Below are 20692 nucleotides of genomic sequence, written 5' to 3'. Positions count from 1 at the left end.
AGAAAACGTGCTGAAAATTACTTGGAGGATTTATTGGGAATCCGATCAACTGAAAATTCTTCAAAAGCTGGAAAATCTGACGATCACGATGATTTTTTTCATTTTTGAGCAAAAAACGGTGCAAAATGAATCTGAACAAGAAGAATTGCAACGGTTTTTAAAATCAAATAATTGTAATATAGAAATGTTAAACGACTATCCAAAACTTAAAAAACTTTTTATTAAATATAATACAGCTCTACCAAGCAGTGCATCTGTAGAAAGAATGTTTAGCATCGGTGGCTCTGTATTAACACCACAAAGAGGGCATTTAAATGATGATACTATGGAGCAACAAATTTTATTAAAAATTAATAAAGAATTTCGATAAAATTTAATCATTTATTTTGTAATAAACCTTGAATGAAATCTTGCTTACAATTCTTTAAAAGTTTTTCTTATGCCAAATAATTTATTAGTTTGTATTGTAAAAAAGTAATGGAAATTGTAACGACTCGTTACTTTTTAGTAACTGTAACGGTAACGAGTTACTTTTTAAAATTAGTAACGAGTGACGGTAACGAGTTACTTTTTAGAAAAAATAACGGTAACGGTAACGAGTTACTTTTATAAAGTAACTTTCCCAACCCTGATTATATATATACATATTATATTTTGCAAAGAAGTATAATTATTCAAATAAATATTTAGACGCGCAAACAAATGCATAATCGCTAACAAACAATAAAACAAATTATAATTTACAATTTTTGTAATAATAAAAAATATCCTAAATATTATATTCTAGCTTTACAATAAATGTCGTAAAGCAACGTAGTTTTTACGTAATTTATACAGCAAAATATTTTCCATGCTTATCGCGTATCAAGTATACACGCTTTCTCAATATCGTCGCGAAAAATCGACAACGAGGAATGATGGGACAAGCGCACATACCGAGGGCGGGTAAAGGGTGCGAGAAAGATCGAAGTAGCTGGAAACTCTCGCGCTGGCATCGAGCCAGCCTCGATTCGCATCGTCATCGTGTACCTTCGCGGTAGCGGGATTTTCGCTTGTAATAGAGATCTCGTCTCGGGGATGCTCCGCTAAATTGGTCTAACGATCGGCGCGGAGAAAACGCGGAAGAAAATCGAAGAAGCCTCGACGACCGGACCGTTCCTGAGAACTAGACGCGGTGCATCCTCGCTCTTCAAAAACGCGTTCCCTCTTTCCCAACATCGATCTTTCCATTATGAAAGGAATGAAAGGATTCTCGAGATGACCTCTTTTTACGTAACGACAAATTCAAGCGCCTTAAATAGCTTATTTTTTTTGTTTAATCTCGATTTTTAATCCAACATGCTATTTTGATCCCGAGTCGAAATTTTTGATTCTATTCTCGTTCATCCTCAATTTTCTCACGTTCATGAATTTCATAGAGAATTTTGTAAAGTTTAATTTAGAAATAGGAATTGAACTCCTTACTTTGCAATTCAAATAGACAGTAAACGAACAATTTGCCGCTTAAAAAGAGATTTAAAAGAGGAGCTGCTCGGCGTAACTATAAATTAAATAAATACTTTCAAAATAGAGCGATTTGACTGCTTATCAAGATGTCAAAGTAAATGTTAAACATGGAGGTGAAAAAAAAATTTCGACTCGAGATTCTTTCAGCCGTTAAATCACTCTCTTTCGTCGACAATTCCTCGCTTAAACCTCCAATTGTAAAAGTATTCGTTTGCTCTTTATCTGCTTGGAATACAAAGTAGAAGCTCATTATCTTATATTTATATAAATTGAATCTATCGAAAATCGAGAATTATAACATATGTAGAGCGATTATTTTTCTTCTAAACTTTCATTCTCAGTTTTCAATCTAACATCTACTTTGATATTTCAAAAAGTCTCTCTTTCTCTCTCTCTCTCAAATCATTCTCTTTTAAAATTATCTAATCTATAATTTTGCCGAAAATTCCTCTCTTTTAAACCTCTAAGTGAAAAATTGTTCGTTTAAATGTATATCAATATCTTCTATTATCCGTAAACGTGAAAAAATTGACTTTGAAAATAGAAGGAAAGTTTCGATCGCGGGGGATCGTCGTGAGAGATGATGACATTTGTCGCGCCGAGTGTATTCGTAGAAGAAATTGAGAGCGCCGCATTGAAAATCGCGCGTTTTGCATACGACGGTTCAACGTCAGTGTCGGTACGTTTGCTTACGTAACGTATGCACGACGTGTATGTTTAAACGGAAGCATTTAGCGCGCGAGCCGCGAACCGCAGGCGGTCGCGATTTATTTTTGTTTCCTTTCGGCTCGCGGCACGTTTGCGGCGAAAGCACGCGTCGCAAGATAACCATCGTTCGAGAGGGGTTGCGCATCGTCTACGATGGGCGTGGCTCTCCTAAACGCGTATCATTTATTTACCATTTTCGCGTGGCAAATGACACGCGACAGGGAGCACGTGGTCCGTTCTTAATTGATTGAAAGTCGTGATTCGTCAATTAGCGCATTATCTGCGCGGACAATAATTATCCGACACGGTCTGTACATAAAATAAACGTTTTCAATCCGTGTTATAATTTTTATAAATTTTCTATATATATATATATATATATATATATATATGTATATTAACATGTGCGAATCCGAATTTCATATAATTCATAATAATTCGAAAGTTATGCAATGCATGTGTCATTGACACGTCGTAGGAAATTAATTATATCGCGCTATTTTACCGCACGCGCCCGATACGTACATTGGTAAAATTATCACGATTAGTAATATTGTACGCGCTGATATATTAAATGCACCGCCGTTCTCTTTATTCGCGTCAATAATTTCCCCGCACGGCGAACAGATATTAATTAATTGCGTCCGTTCGTTTCCACTCGACGGCGAAAAACCATCATCATGAGTTTATAATTTGAATAAATCGTACGTTTTTTGAGAGAAAAAGGGAGAGAGAGAGAGAGAGACAGTCGCTTTATGAGAAGAAAGTTTCGAGTTTTACAGTGATCTTTGATGATTTATTTGACATTGTACGATCGCGATCGTAAATTCAGCAAATCTTCATTGTTCATCTCTTAAGTAACTCATTGTAACTCGTTATTAAGTAACTCGTTTCTCGCCTAATAACGGAGCAATTAACACTGATGGAATTATCCGTTCCCAGTTATAATTTCGATCGTTTTTCGTACGTTACTTCGAGAATCGACATATTATTCTCCTGGTTTTAAAATCTCATTTTAATCTAACATCTCTTTTGATATTTCAAGCAATCAGAGCGCTCCGTATTGGAAATATTTCTTCTTTCATAGTTGTTCCGAGATCTCTTCTTTTTAAATTTCTAAGTGGGATAGCGTTCGTTTATTTTTGAGATGCAAAATAGGAAGAGGATTCAATTTTTATATAAATTAAACTCATCGAGATTCTCTAGAATCTATAAACGTGAAAAAAATTGAAATACCAGAAAAAATAGGAGAGATTAGATGCATGATTCATCGCGATACATTAAACTGAGAAATACAAATGAAATGGAAAAAAAATAGAAATGAGTAATGCTTTTTTTTTTAGAGGGACGAAAAAGATTGATCTCGTCCCCCCGTATATATTGTATGAAACTCCTCTCTTTCCTCCTTGATTTATTATCAACATTAATTATTTTTGCCTCGACTTTTACGAAAATTATCGAATGTATGTACATGTGTACGCAAAGTTTTCTTTATCATTTCTTGTCCTTTTCTTAATTCCTCTCTTCTTCAACTTCTTCAATTTATCTTGGAATTTTAAAAGTGCGATCAACAGATATTCTCCGAATTTTTCTTTACGTGTCTCATAAAGACACGTAAAAAATTGTGCGAGCTGTATACATGTTTGCTTACAAACTAATAGTTTAAGCCCAAGTGAATAAGATAGGATTTTCACGAAGGTGAGAAAAAGAGAGAAAGAAGAATGAAACTCTCTCGATCGTTGCTTTGCTTTCTACAAAATTAATCATGCGCTATATAAGCCGCGCGAGAGGCGGAATGTTTGTTCCGGCCTCGTGTTCACGTAACAAGATTTATTATAAGAGATCGCGGAAGCACCGGTCACTTTTCAACATTAACGAACATGCGTGCGGCTTACGCCGTGACCCCTGTCAACCGAACGGCCAAGTGACAAGTACGAATGCGCTCGCTCGCGCGGATCGTTTCTTTCGCGTGTACACATATGTGAAATGTCAAAGCGCGTCTAATAGGAGTATTACGTATCAAACCACTCGAGTAGTAACTGAACCGCTTTTTTTCGCGCTTATGGGACTGGGTTATCTCCATCCGTATGGTTATTTAATATATACGGGTTGTCTCATATATAAGAGTAGAGTGTAGATATAATTTTTATTGGAAAATAAACATCCTTTTTCTTGAGAAAAATTTCAGGAAATGCATAATCTTCGATATCTCATTTTTTTTAAATATATCAATACTGCGAATTTTTACTGCTCTTTCTTGATTATTTATGCAACATTTCCGATTCTTCTGTTATAATTAGCCCTAATATTTATATTTGTATTAAGTAAAACATTTGAAAAAAATTTTATTCGATTTAATAAATTTCTCATTATCAGCAAAGTATGCTTTCCGATTCTGATGTAAACAAAATAAACGTTATGTAATTTTTCGCTTCTTCTTGTTATTCCGTATTCAACTACCGTGAAATACGATAATTCGGAGAAAATTTCGACGTGCTCGCAGCTTCAGGAGAGTGTTATAGTGAATATCTCGAAAAATAAGCTATCTCGAAAACGATGCATTTCCGGAAACTTTGCCAAAGGAAAAGAGATGCTTGTTTTTTTTTTTTACAAGAAATACGGTACGTGTCCCGCGTTAAATTTCATGTCGATATCGATATTGAATTATTTTAAAAAGCGTATAAAAATTATAACGTTGAACATCGCGAAGAAATTAAACAAACGCGCGGCTCTAAATCTCTGTTCGGTACACACCTTACTCCGCGTTTCTGCGCGAGATGTACGATCGCATCTCTCGAACGCCAGCCTCTGTAAGGCCAGACGCGGAAGACAAAGAGGCGGAAAGGGGCGAGGAATGATTCCGAGACTCTCGGGAGGAAATTATACTTGCATGAGAGGCAGTCCCTCCCTCCGGCCCTCCGGCCTGAATGGTAATTAAAGCGCGCGGGACTTTCTTACAATGCTCTTAATTCCCAAGAGCATCGACGGAGCACGACTCGCCGACGAATTTGTTGTCCGTTTAAAAAAAAAAAAAAAAAAAAAAAAAACGCAATCCGCGCTACGGTTTCTTTTTTCCTCGCATGTAATATATTTATGCATCGCGATTTTCAAACAATGTTAATAGTACTTCAAATTTTCTTGGGGGGAAAAAATATTATATTTATTATTAATATCGTCTCAATTATTTCTTATTCATATTTACGACAAGATTTGAAGTAAAAATACACCAATTGACGATGTTAATTAATCCTGATAATTTGAAGTTATTGATTGAGGCTTACCTGGCTGAGTCGAGCACTGATCGGCGTGCATCGGTAAACGCTCTGATTTCCTGCCCCGAGTTCACAGCAAATAATACGAGTACGATTCTCGACATGTGCTGGAAAAAAAGAGAAAAATGTTGGTGACCGCACGCACGTACACGCATGCGCCATGGAATGTAACACGAGGAAAAGCGCAAAGCTATCGGGGCGCGCTCGAAAAGCCGAAAGCGTTGAATTTGTTTTTATTTCCGATGTATGTGCACACAGAGGACTCGTATGCCTCGCGATCAACAGGTGACCAGTTGAATATTGGGTTGGGACGACGTTTCGCAAGAAAAGCACGATTGCCAGCCTTGCAACCTGCGATTCTCGAAATCTTCGTCGACTGAAACATCTCAATGAAAAACATTTAGAATTGTCGCATAATGCAAAAAAATGTGCAAAAATTGTATGTAGCATTGTACGAGTAAAACGACTCGCCATCTCGTTCAAGCTCGTTTGTTATATTTAAAAATTGTTATATTTTATTTAATTATTGGATTATTATTCTTACTATATATATATATTTATATTTATAATATATCTTTTTTAACATAAAAATCAACATGTAAATCTTTATCGTTCGTAGCGATCGTCGTAATATTCTATACTTAGAAATTAATGTCAGAGAGTAAGGGAAAGAAAGATGTGTGAGAAATTAAAAATTAGAAATTAATTCTCTAAAATACTTCATACAAATATCTTTATAAGCGAAAATTATTAATTCAAAATTAATTGTAGGTAGCTCAAAAAATAATTTCGCATAAATCTAAATCAATTTAGATCGATCATTCGCTGCACGCAACCACGTTTAACGTAGAAATACCAGTCGCGAATAGCCTCGCATTATAAATCGCCTTCACGGAGTGGCAGGTATCCCCGAAACGAGCGCCGACAGACGGGGACACCGCCATATATATAACGGACAAAATAAACAATCTGGAAAGATCGAAATTAGTCTCATCGAGTCGTTCCGGTCGATCAAACTTTCACCTCACCCCCCTCCTTCGTTCTCCTCGTCTACTGCATGGGACATTTTGCATCGGGCGCGAAACGTTATATTAGGAAAATTTCAAAGGACTCTCTCGAAATCTCGTACCAGCAAATCGTGGAACAGATATAAATCATGACGCCCGCTCGGGTTTGTCTACTCTTCTCTCTCTCTCTCTCTCTCTCTCTCTCTCTCTCTCTCTCTCTCTCTCTCTTATTCTTCTATCGGTATGCGCATCGTGTAAACTTGCTACGTGTGTTGCGTATGCATGTGTCGAGTTAGAGCTACATCTATAGCCGGCCAATGCGAGAGCAACCGACCGCCAAGGCTTGTGAGATATGTACTTGTTGATTTATTGACAGCTAAAGTCGCAGAGAGCCGCCGTTCCTCGCACCGTGAAAATAACCGGCAGACACAATATTTTTCCTTTTCTTTCCCCTTGCCACTCATCTGAGCAAATAGGGAATGAAAAATGTCGGCACGCGCGCACTACAGACTTTACAAAGCGAATCCGATTGGTTCCGAGAAAAGCAGAATAATCTTCCGCACTTAACGCTGAGACAAAGCTGCTAAAACCACATGAAGAGATCGAGTCTATGAAATATGATTCTGACTCTATTATAATACTTTATTTCTCTTTTCTAGAAATTTATTTATACAAATAACTATTTTTACAAAGATACAAAGAAATCTTTTTCGATACACAATTCCACGTATGATTGTTTCTGTCGTTGAGATAAATTTAGAAAAAAAAGAAAAAGACAGAGTTGGCCTAGTTTCTTAATCTGTCAATATAAATAGTTACGAAATATATTGTCAATATTTTAATTTAAATTTTGCACATGTTCTCTTTGCCAGATAATTCGCGACGTGCAAAATTAATAAAAGAAACAGAGATTTGCGACATTCTTTGAATTAAAACTGATAAGATTGATCTCATTATAAATCACGCTCGATCTCGATACTCGATGAAAGCAACCGAACGTGAATACGAGCGCGAGGGAAATTTCTTGATCGCCTGCGCTGTCATTTGACCACAAGCGTAATCGGATTCGGAGCTAACAACGCGATGTGCCCCAGCCGAAAGAATGAGTAGAATAGAAAAAGATATAGAGAGAGATAGAGAAAGAGAGACAGAGAGAGAGAGAGAGAGAGAGAGAGAGAGAGAGAGAGAGAGAGAGAGAGAGAGAGAGAGAGAAGGCACGGGTGCGCACAAAGCCGAAGCGACGTTCGGTTCGATTCCTGCGTCGATTCCTCGATGTTGCGGTGTACGTGCGAGCTTCGCGATGCTATGATCCGATAAGCATCCCCCGCTCACCCCCTCCGCCACCAACCCTCGTTTTCCTCCCGCCACCCTGTCCCTCCAAGTCTCTCTCACCGGATCGACCGAACGATCCCTCACGCGTGCCGCCGTGCCTCCTCCTCGGCCTTCTCGATCTCACCTCACCTCACCTCACCTCACCTCACCACACCTCATCTCACCTCACCTCACCTCACCTCACCTCACCTCACCTCACCTCACCTCACCTCACCTCACCTCACCTCACCTCACCTCACCTCACCTCACCTCACCTCACCTCACCTCACCTCACCTCACCTCACCTCACCTCACCTCACCTCACCTCACCTCACCTCACCTCACCTCGCCTCACCTCACCTCACCTCGCCTCGCCTCGCCTCGCCTCACCTCGCCTCACCTCACCTCACCTCACCTCACCTCACCTCACCTCACCTCACCTCATCTCACCATACCTCACCTCGCGGTCATAAATGCGGCGAGATCTCTCGCTACGTCGTCTCGATCGTGTCGCACATCTCCCCCCTTCCTGCCGCGGTGAGCACTACCTCTCTCTCTCTCTCTCTCTCTCTCTCTCTCTCTCTCTCTCTCTCTCTCTCTCTCTCTCTCTCTCTCTCTCTCTCTCTCTCTCTCTCTCTCTCTCTCTCTCTCTCTCTCTCTCTCTCTCTCTCTCCCTCTCTCTCTCTCTCTCTCTCTCGCTCGCTCTCTCTCTCTCCTTTCTTCTCTCTCTTGCTCTTGTCTTCAAAGCCGTCTCCTTCTCCGCTAACTTGAATGTGTGGCTCTCCTGCCGCTGCGGCACAACTATCTCTCGCCGTCCTCGTCGCACCGCTGTCGCCTAAGGATCTCGAGGGTCGTACCGTCAAGCTCCACTCCCGTCAGGCCGGTTCCCTCCTTTCGAGATTCGAGGGAGCCTGCTCCGTGCCAGCCGTCCTCTTCCCGCAACGGAGGGTCAACGTGAGACTCTCTCTCTTTCTCTCTAACTTGATCATTTCTCCTTCGCTCCGCTCGACCCCCTCGTTCTTCTCCGTGCTCTCTGTCGAAAGAGAGAGAGAGATAGAGATCTCTCACGCGCGCATCGTGCATCCTCGTCTCTCGAATCGGAACGACAATAGGGGTCTATCGTGCATCTTCGTCTCTTCGGTGTTTCGCTCTTCGATTTTAAGCTAGCCCTGGCTCGCGCGAAACCCATCTTCATCGCTTCAATGAGTAACTCTGGAATTGCTCTCTCTCTCTCTCCTCTCTCTCTCTCTTTAATATTCGCGCTCTTTGTGTATCATATTTTCATTCTCTTTCTTTCTTTTGCAATCGCGTTCTCTTTCACTGAACATTTGTTATTTTGCTTGCCCCAACGTATGTTTCTTCTCTCGTCATTTTTCTCCATTCATTTGCTTCCTCTTCGGAAATTGTCTCTGTCGGTCAGCCAGATAAAACTTCTCACTCGTTTCACTAGTTAAATTTCTCTCTCTCTCTCTCTCTCTCTCTCTCCTTTCTCTCTATTTATTTTCGATCCCATCTTTGTCGAACCTACCGGATATATTTGACGTTCATCCATGTCCGTCTCTCCCGCACTCTCATTTCAAACGTATCTTCTCGTTTTATTCTTACCAACGCTCTTCTCTTCTCTTTCTTCTGTCTGTCTCCCTCTCTCTCTTTCTCGCATATACGCATTCATTCGGACGCGTACGTGCCAACCTCGCCTTGACTCGACGAAATACGCACGCGTGTCTCCACGGGCGACGCTCGCGATACCTCGAGATCGTGTGCGTTAGATATACACGTACAATACGTATATCCACACACATACGTACGCATAAGACTCGCGCACATATACATGGGCATGATGGGCTCCTCATGGTTGCGTTCGTACGCGGCGTAAACGCGGCGACGTGCACGAGGGACGGCCAAACCCCCTTCGAGACCTTCGCCGATCTCGATGTCGTCGTGTCGAAGTCCCCTTTCGCGCGAACTGTGTCGCGACTACAAACTACAAACCCGTCCTAGACTTTTCTCCCAGCGATTATACGAGCGGCTGCCTATTAGACGATTAGGCCGAAACGATTTCGCGCGTTTAATCCTAACATAAGTAATGTTCCATACCATAATATACGCGTATCGAAACACGATATCTTTCTTTTTTCATTGTAAGATCATTACTGATATATATATATACCGTATTGTGATTAAATTTCACATTAAAAGTGTACGCACGTAATGTGTTACACATCGAACTTTCGCAAACTTTTCATATTTAAAAAAATATAATTAAATAATTGTTTTATATCATGTTTAATACTCTTAATATTAATTTCAATATACGATATATTGAGCGTATCGTATTTTATATCATCTTCTTTTAAATAATTATATCTGTGAGAATAGAATATGTATAACTCCTTCATTTTTACATATATAATTATTTAAAAGAAGATCAAAAGGTGTTATTTCGAAAAATAAATTTTAATATACGATACAAGTTTAACCCAACGAAATTCATCGATCGGATTCATCCGTTATGATTGTACGAGTACAATTCTGCTTTTGCGAGCGAAATGCTGGAAATTTTCAGTCCGTGAAAAAAATATTGATCTTTGATCAGACTCCATCCGACGTTTCAATCGAAGGATCGAATGGCTCGTCGACTTTCCGAGATATCCTAAGAATATTCGAGCGTCAATAATTCGTCTCACCGACGCTTATCCCGATAATCAAGTGGTATCATCTCGATAAACACCGCGCGATTAATTGACAATTGGCCTCGCTATAAATTCCCATCCCTTCAATTTTCGTTTAAGGTTGCTTTGTTAATCACGGTTTTATATCTCACACGTCCAGATCAGGATCAACGATTCGATCCTCTTTTTTACCGCATCATCCTATATCCGTTCTAAAACGATTTCCCATTCCTTTTACGGCGGATGCACATACTGGGATATGCTTTACATATCCGTGAGAGATCGTAGATTAGAGCGACGATACATAGATCGACGGAACGAAACAGCGTCGCGAAACGTTTATGCAAGTGTATGTCGTTTAGACGCAGTCATGCGAATCGATAAGATAGTGTCATCTGCTTCCATCCTGACCCGACTCGGCTAAACAAGGAATAGGTATTCAGAAGAGATTATCGACGAATATTTATGCTCCGAAAGAGGATACACACACACACACACACACACGCACACATCGCTAACTGATCTATCTCATATCGGCAGCCATTGTTCTCCAAATTGGAGAACTGATCATCGAGTTTGTAAAGCTTTTTAATAAACGTACATTAATTTTCTTGAGTGTGAAAATTTTGTCGTGTGTTCGACACCATTTCGAAAGCTAAAATTATTAAAATTTTATATCTAAAATTTTGCAATATTCTGTTATTAAAGCTAAAATTAAACCCTTTCATATCTAATTGTTTCTCCTAAATAAGCGACTGGATTCGGCTTATTTATTACAAGCGGAAAGTTTATACATTTCGATTTTAATCTAGCATCGCGAGGTATCTTTTTATAAGCGATAAATGTATAAAGGTCATACATTTTTGATATTTTATTATAGTCTAGACTTATATTTGTCCATTTCATATTTTCGTCTCGTTTAAGAAAAATTTTAGAAATTATAAATGTGATTAATTAGAGCTTAGTCCGATATATGAAGAAATATAAATATATGTGATTTCATTTATTTATTCTCCTTGATATTTTAATTGTGACCTTGATCGATAAAATCTTGCACGGTGTTCCAAATGCATTTAGATTTGCGTAATAATATACGCGATAATTACTACATGTATCAGTGATATAATAATGCGTATGAGACTTTCATGCGTAAAATCGACGAACAGTTTGTGTCAATTTATTTAGAAATGAGAAACAACCAAATCAATATTTATTAAAAATTATTATTAAAATTAGATATTTTTCATAATATAAATTTCTCATAATTATAAATATCAATATTTATTAATAATTTATATTATATTTACTAGTTGGCTTTTATTGTGAATTAGCATAAATATGCACACACAATACAATGCAGTTAATAATAATTTCACAAGCGTGAATTTTAAACAGTCCTTTGAACATTCTCTAAATTCCTTTTTGAATGCAGGAGAGAGCAACATTAGAAAGATCAAAAATAGCGGTCATAAATCTCAAGTCATTGGTTCTCGATGGTTCCAAAACGCATAGTGGCATAACGCCATTAGAGAAAACAAACATGAAAGAAACTAGCCCGAAAAAAAAAAAATGGAAAAAGAATAGCCTCCCAGAGAACAAAAGTCACAAAAGTTTTATGAAAAGAACTCACTATTATTCTGTCCAACATAGTAATGGTAAAAACTCGATAAAAATAGGCCGAGGCCTATTCTCTAACTTTGTAACGATATCGTTATTGTGTTACCTGTCATTGCGCAGCTAAAACGTATCGGAAAACAGCTGTGATGCGTAACGATAACGAATTTGTCGTTAACAGTTAGGGGTGTTAACAGTGTTGATCAAATTCTTTCAGCGTGTCATATCCTCGTGTTAATCCAATGAGTGCAGCAGAAGAGCAAAATTTAACTTTGCAAACTTTTTAACGATATCGCGATATTTAATATCTCACAAATGTCCGTTTATTTAAAAAGTCACAAAAATTCGCGAAAAAAAAAAGCTGACGAGATAATTCGAATGACATGAAATTACAAAATCGCAAATGGCACGCGAAACCGACAATGAAAAATTCCTAGCTTCATTTAAAGAAATAAATATTCAAGCCCCATATCGATTTTTAGTTTTGTACTATCTATTGATCTTATCGTCTCCTGCATCCTTTGATTATCAAGAGAGAAAGAGAACAATCGTCTGCTTATGTCACAATAAGCATTACATATTTCGCCAGGAGGTGGCCTCTGACTCGAATAACCGAGAGAGCCGAGAGACAAGGATAAACAACGGTCGAGGCAGAATCGAATGCCGATTACTGTCTTACAGCATCTTGCTGTTCTGTGTTGCAGCATCGCATGCTGTTCTGACCAGAAATGCATAACAAATCCGACAATACTTGCAATGAATTACAATCCAATTCGGACGTGATTCTCGCTTTAAACGACAAGGAAAAGGGACGTCGCTATACTATGAGAAGTATATCTAAAGATCCAAATTAAGCAAATGATTACAAACGAACAGCAATTAATAATAATGTCTATTATTAATAATAATAGACATTGTTATTAATTTTTCAAATTCAATTTTACAATATTATTAAATAATGCTTTTTTATTGATATTAATTATGTGATCATTCGCATATTCTCATTCGTCCAAACTCACAGAAAAACCGAACATATTTTGTATAAGAAATAATGTTAACACGGGGTTGTAACAATAATTGATTTTTACAATCGAACAATTAAGTTTCGAGACAAATTTTTCATTACCGAACATTTGATCCGTTTGTGTTGCCATTTTAAGGAGTTATTCACAATTCAATGCTCAACGTATGGTGTAAGTTTTAAATTATTTGATTCAATAGTTAATGAGATACAGTTACGCAATGTCGTGTTGCAAAATTTTGTTTAAAAATCAGTGTAATGGAAGAAACCCTTGACAACGCGTCAACATTAATTTTGCGTTGAATTAATGAAGTCCAACAGATAGATACGTTACAAATGATTCAGCAAGCTCAGTCTTCTGAAGCCCTTTCAAAGTTTGATTCATGTTTTTTTTTTTTTTGTCATCTTCGAAACGTTACTCTTAAGCGGTATCTACAATGAGAATTTAAGCTTTAAGCCGTAAGAAATTAACCAATCATATTCGATTATTCTTCTCACATTCAACTATGATTGATCAATTCCTTACGGTTGAAGGTTTATTACACCTATTGTAGACACTGCTTTATGCATAGACTCTCCATAGGCTTGTCGAATCATTTGTAACGTTTCTGATGGAGACTTCTCTAATTTAACACAATTTTGTAACACTATTTTACGCGACAGTATGTCATTAGCTATTGAACCAAATAATTTAAAACTTGCACCACGTGTTAAGTATTGAGATGGGAATAACCCCCTAAAATGGCAGCACGAACGGATCAAACGTTCGAAAATGCGAAGTGAGCCTCGAAACTTAATTGTTCGACCGTGTATATATGAATTAAGCGTTGAACCGAATAGCATATTGCTCAATTATTCGCGGATAATCCTATTTGTTTTTAAATTTCTAAATAGAATTCTTTTTACTCTTGTTTGGTAAATAAATAGCCAGATTAGCTCTTGAAAAATGTGAAAAGGTAACAAGAGTATCCGTACAAAATATCTGACAGATAAAAAAAGGAGAAAAGGGACCGCTAAAAATCCGACTTAAAATTCAATAACCATATTTTTCTATTTTCCCCGAAAACCTTACATTTCGTAGAATGAGCCGAGTCCCCTAGATTCTCCAAAGAGGATAGCGCGCGAGAACCGTATGAGGAAAAATCAATAGTTCGAACGTACGGGAAAACAGCGTAAATAAAATTGTCCGTCCCATCTTTTCCCGCCAATAATCAGGCATTTTTTTTCACAAAGTCGCTTTGACAATTATCGTTGACACCGCGCCAATTTCGGAGAACAATTCCCGGAATAAGATCGTCGATCGCCCAATGAATTTTTATACTTCGATTACGGAGGATGAATCGACGCGATCGCGGAAATCTCATAGAGCGTCATCCGAAACACGATGTGCGTACCGACGCGCGTCCTCGCGCACAGACCTCGTTAAGTCGGTCGACGATATTTCAACCGCGGGACGACGATTAACGTCCGCGTGAAATTGTGACGGCGCGTCGCGCACGCCGATTTACGGCCAAGGCCGTAATTTCGGGATTCAGCTGACCGTTTTTATCTCGGAAAATATTCCCATTCTCGCTCCGTTTATGAGAATATATCTCGAGAATTTATTTTCGCGCGTTCAACGACAAATTTTCCACGAATAAATGAATCAAATAATTAAAGGGTAAATAAATTAAAGGGAGAAATCGATCAACTATTGTCCGAAATATTATGATTTAAACGCGAAAGCTCATGAGAGTGTAAACGGTCGATGTCGCTTCTCGTTTCTCGAATGGTTCTATCGTTTAAACGAATCGGAAAATGCAGTTTGAAAAACGCGAAAATGTGTTCTTCCTCGTGTCTCTAAATATACGCGTCACAGATTGAGAACACGATGCGTACAATTTTCTTTTCGACACAAAGTAAATTATGGCGAAAAATGCGAACCTCAATAAGACGATATCTTGCGAAAAGAAAGATGTCGGCGAAGAAATGTGTACATTAATATTGCGGTTAAATACAAGATGCCCCGAAATTATTTGGATCTTCTTTTAATACAGATTCTTTGACCAATTTGGAGTTTTCTGCAGCGAAAATATTGAGAGAGATCATCATTATTTACAAATTTTCAATTGTTTTGTCACATCATATATCTTTGTAACAAAGCTTTAAATTAAAATTCTCTCTCTCTCTCTATTAAATTCTACCTGAAAATAATTAAACAATGCAGTTTTATTACTTTCAATTTCACAAAGTCTAGTTTGCGAAAAGTCTTCCTTTGTCAATCACTTATAAATCGCAAATTATTGATGCTTCGATATCTTTGTTGAAAAAAATCACCCCTAAATTGATCAGAAAACGTTTAAAGGACATCCGATAATTCTGAGACACCCTATTCAAAAAGGTACCCGGTTTTACCCAACTTTCCCCCTATATATATCTATTGTATTTAACATTTACAGAAAAAATGTGTTATTCGACTATTCTCTCTCTCTCTCTCTCTCTCTTTTTTTTTTTACCGATCTTGTTTGAAAAAGATGGCCCGGCAAAACGCGCTTACAACGATATTGGCGCGTTAATATTCGTTGTTTGCACGGTATTTTCATTGGTTGTTATCCCGCGTTTAAGTAAACAGCGCTCTTTCTAAATACAGAGCGATATCTACAACTAAATATTTTCGAAAATACCGCGTTAAAATATTCACTTTAAAGAAGATAGTAGGGTTTTTTCTCTAATAGATATTATATATTTAGCGGATATTTGACATTTGCTGCCATTATGGAGGAGGATCACTCGCGTATATAAAATCTAAATAATGAACGAGATCGAACGATTACGATGACAGATCTCTTTATATTAATTATATCGAAATTTATTTATCATCGTCGACGATAAAATCAGAGTCAACGGTCTTCCAGAAACAGATCGATGAACGATTTAAGGGGGGGCTACAACCTATGCGAGCGTAGGTCCAATGGCCGACATCCGATATTCTCCTCATATTAAATTCCAGGGTTGGGAAGTAACGTGTTACTTGTAACGCCGTTACCGTTACAATTATTTTTTTTCGGTAACTGTAACGGTAATGGCGTTACAAATTTTATTTGTAACGGAAAAAGTAACTTCGTTACATTTTTCGGTAACGAGTAACGAATTTAACAGTTACTTTTATCGTTACTTTTTTCAAATTTTTTGATTTATTTAAGATATTATTCTTGCTATTGTGCGTGATAAAATTTTTATCTTAACCGTAAAGCCGTAAGCAAATCGACCAATTAGCATTCTTATTATGTTGTAATCTCATTTACTACCAGTTCTAAGTACCTTGCAACGAAAATTAGAAAATCTCAATAAATCTGACCTTATAGATTGCCATTCATTAGTTGAAGCTATTCAGCAAGGTTTAAATAAAAGGTAACTTATTAATTTGATTAATACATATGTTATTTAATTTTAAATAAGGATTTAATTGAAAAATATTATTTTATTTTAAACTATTGATTCAAAAGTATTAATTTCAATAAAACAAACAATGTCGCTTAATTTACTATATTTGATTTTAAATATCTTACAATATTTGAAACAAAAGAATTAATAATAGCAGCATGTTTACATCCAAAATTTAAGTTAAACTGATTAACCGGAGAAAAAAGAAAACGTGCTGAAAATTACTTGGAGGATTTATTGGGAATCCGATCAACTGAAAATTCTTCAAAAGCTGGAAAATCTGACGATCACGATGATTTTTTCATTTTTGAGCAAAAAACGGTGCAAAATGAATCTGAACAAGAAGAATTGCAACGGTTTTTAAAATCAAATAATTGTAATATAGAAATGTTAAACGACTATCCAAAATTTAAAAAACTTTTTATTAAATATAATACAGCTCTACCAAGCAGTGCATCTGTAGAAAGAATGTTTAGCATCGGTGGCTCTGTATTAACACCACCAAGAGGGCATTTAAATGATGATACTATGGAGCAACAAATTTTATTAAAATTTAATAAAGAATTTCGATAAAATTTAATCATTTATTTTGTAATAAACCTTAAATGAAATCTTGCTTACAATTTTTTAAAAGTTTTTCTTATGCAAAATAATTTATTAGTTTGTATTGTAAAAAAGTAACGGAAATTGTAACGACTCGTTACTTTTTAGTAACTGTAACGGTAACGAGTTACTTTTTAAAATTAGTAACGAGTAACGGTAACGAGTTACTTTTTAGAAAAAATAACGGTAACGGTAACGAGTTACTTTTATAAAGTAACTTTCCCAACCCTGTTAAATTCATATCATCCAAGGTCTTCAGCACGCGCGGTGCAGGTTCTCCGAGAGCGCACTTGCCACCTGGCGATGAACTGTCTCTCTTCCACTTTCTCTTCTCGCTTCTCTCTGTGTCTGTGCCTTTCGCAGTTACCCGACAAAAACTAGTCGCATGCTTAGCTAAATGCTCTCCCGTTCCTTGTCCTTGGCTCTCGTTCTTTTTGCTCGGCTGCCACTGCTCGCTACCGTTTCCATCTCGCTGTGCTCGCGTTTCTGATCACTCGGATAGAAAGGAAGAAATACACGATACGACACGGTCGCATACCGAAGAAGGTGACCGCGAATCTCTCCCCGAGCACGAGGAAAATTTTCCAGACGATTATGTAACACTTAAGACGGCAATGATGATGTAAACGCTTGTGTCTTGCTTGTAATTATGAAGATATCTATGTAGGCGCACGAGCGTAGAAATCTAATCCGCGCGATAATATATGCGGAAATTACTTGGCAACGAGCGCAGAATGGAATATGTGATCCTAGTTTAGAATCCAAGAATGGATAATATATAAATATAATCCAACAAACTAAGCTTTGCGGAATCAAAGGATTATAAAGATTGCATTGTTCAGTTAATTTCAAATGGAGTTTATTTTAATAGAATTTTAATTTTTAAGGCTTAATTATAAAGATATATGTATACGGTGGCAAAAATTGGAAACTTGTAAAAAATGATGACCTCTCTTGATCTTTTTATGTTTGAAATTGGCCAGAGAATCTGCTGTTAAAAAAGATCTGATAATTTTTTAGGACATCCTGTGTATATACACTCTGAGAAAGGATTTCTGATTACGAGACAAAAAATATTCTTGACATATTTAATCGTATCACAACCTTATGCAGTATAAAAATAAAACAATTTTAAAATTAAATCGATAATTCCTTTTCTTCTCTCTCGAATTAAATAAGATTGTCTTACTATCTTGAGACAAGAGTAACATATACAAATCTAAGCTTATATATTCTTGCGTTTAGAATAACTTGATGTTAGATCGCTACAAATGTCCATCTTCATCTTTGTGAAAAAATTAACGGGATAGCACCAAGAGCATTTTATTCTAGATTTAAGAATTTTCCATTTAAGATTAAAATATTCCTTTTTCAATAATAAATATGATTGTCGCTATATCGATCCTATTTTATGATAGATTGAAGAGTAATAGCATTAGATCCGGAAATCTTTTCTGTGGGTATATATATATATATATAATATATATTTTTCAATATAAGCAGTATTTTTAGAGAGGAAAGTACTTCTTATTATTAATGATACTCTATTGATATTGTCTTTCGGATGGAAAATTGGTTCTCTCTCTCTCTCTCTCTCTCTCTCTCTCTCTCTCTCTCTCTCTTTTCGTGTCACCTGATCGTCCGTATTTATCGCAATAAATATCACCAAAGTGTTGCAACTCGATATAATTTGGCACCACAAAAATCGACTTCTTTTTTCTCTCCTTATGACTAGAATACATATAAACACGTGTGACTTATATAACATGTAACACCCTTTGAAAGCGTTAATTGTCCCTTCGAATAATTCTGCACACAATCGCGTCTTAAAAAAAAAATTTCGGGAATGTTTGACAGAGATAAATCTATAATTTGTTAAAAATGTGGTGCATCAAATCGTATGTTTCAAATAAATATCTAAGATGAGATAACTTAAGACGATTGATGTCAGAGAATATTCGAATAAAATAAGAAGAATTAATATAAATATTCAGTATTTTACAAATATGTTCGTAAAGTTCAAGACGATTGATTGTTGTCGAGGTATAATAAGTTTAAATAATTCTCGTTCTTTTCGTGAGCATTCGTGCCCACGATATATCCAGGATTTATATAATATATTAATGTTATTTATAAAAGAAATTATAAGCGAATTGAAAAACAGAGCAAATAAAAAGTAACCGTAGTAAAAAGTAAGAAGAGATGTGTCTCATAGTTTCTAATTCATCTCCAATAAGTAATTATCCAATAAGGAATCTAAAAATAATTTTAAAAAAACCCTGGTGGTTTCTACAAATCTACTTTTCATCTCGAATCGAGGATCAAAATTTCGCGCGATACTTCTACAATATTTCATTCTTAAGTACAGAAAATTTTGGATTTTTTCTAAATTACTCAAACTGCCTGTGTTTACTGCTTAAATGTCCCTTAACACTAACATTGAATCTTATCGCGATATCGTTATCAACGCGAATATCATCCGCGACTTTTCCCCGATGCTAATCGACGTCTTCGGGGATAAGACTGTCAAGAAAGAAAGTCGCGTGTTGCGAGGGCGAGTAAACGGGAACGGCGCGCACCGTTATGCCCATATCGTTGTTACGACTGCGAATTGTTACGAGCGCGCGAATGAATAGTCGCATAGTCGCGCTATGAGAATTATGACGTCACTTCGTCACGCGTCATCAAGCGTCACAATCGCCAATCGCGCTTCCGTCCGCTGCTAAACGGCGGGACGCGAGAGGACGACGTCCTCTCAAGGTGAGAGACCGGCTGGCTAGTGATCGTAAACGAAGCCAATTATTGTTGACAGATAAGGATGCATCGATCTCGCTTCCCGGTAAAGAGAGCCGATCCCCCGGGAAACGTCGCACAGATAGCATCTAATTACGGGCATCGATGACCGACAATCCTCGGTTATCTGCGGTTTGTTAATACCGGTGAACCTTTCTCTCTCTCTCTCTCTCTATCTATCTATCTCTATCTCTCTCGCCGCAGGAGACGTGCGTCGCGACGCCGCCGTCAAAATGGAGTCTCGCGCAACCCGATATATCTTCCCTTTTGACGCGTACGACGTCTACTACGATCTTTTTCCATCTGTCTTTGCGCATTGTTATAGCTGCCAGAATCGTATAAGTCGTTTTAAATTTGATAATTATTTCGATGATATGTAAAAATAATAAATAAAAATTTCAAGAACTATCTTCGAGATTCTTATATACAGAGATGATTAAATTTATAAAATTATGAAAGAGAAGAGAGAATAAATGGACGAATAATTGAATGATTATTTAGGGGGACTATAATAATGAGAAATAATAAAAATATGTCAGCAATATTATCGATACATTTTTAACTAGGAATAAGGTGATCGGACACTAGTTTTAGATCATTTAATGTATTGATATGTAATCTTTGCTTTTTTCATTAAATGCCACCTATCATCGTGAATCCTAGATCCTTTTTCAACAATTGTTACACGTTCTTTCTTTATCGAATATGTATATAATGATGTACCCTTAATGTACATCAATAAATAATAAATAATGTAGAATG

General features: G+C 37.0%; 1 long non-coding RNA gene across 1 annotated transcript in view; it reads right to left on the bottom strand.

Annotated features, from left to right (window-relative positions):
• The window catches only part of LOC138944721 (uncharacterized), a 107843-nt gene that overhangs the window by 34050 nt on the left and 53101 nt on the right, over positions 1 to 20692 (bottom strand). Inside the window, exon 3 of the long non-coding RNA XR_011448859.1 lies at positions 5496 to 5593. This is a non-coding gene — a long non-coding RNA (uncharacterized lncRNA). The remainder of the gene's footprint in view (positions 1 to 5495; positions 5594 to 20692) is intronic.

This window comes from Polyergus mexicanus, unplaced genomic scaffold (genome assembly GCF_030449975.1).
Source record: "Polyergus mexicanus isolate NDT 795.1 unplaced genomic scaffold, iyPolMexi1.0 SCAF_2, whole genome shotgun sequence".
NCBI classification, from domain to species: domain Eukaryota; kingdom Metazoa; phylum Arthropoda; class Insecta; order Hymenoptera; family Formicidae; genus Polyergus; species Polyergus mexicanus.
This window is presented reverse-complemented; position numbering and strand designations above follow the sequence as displayed.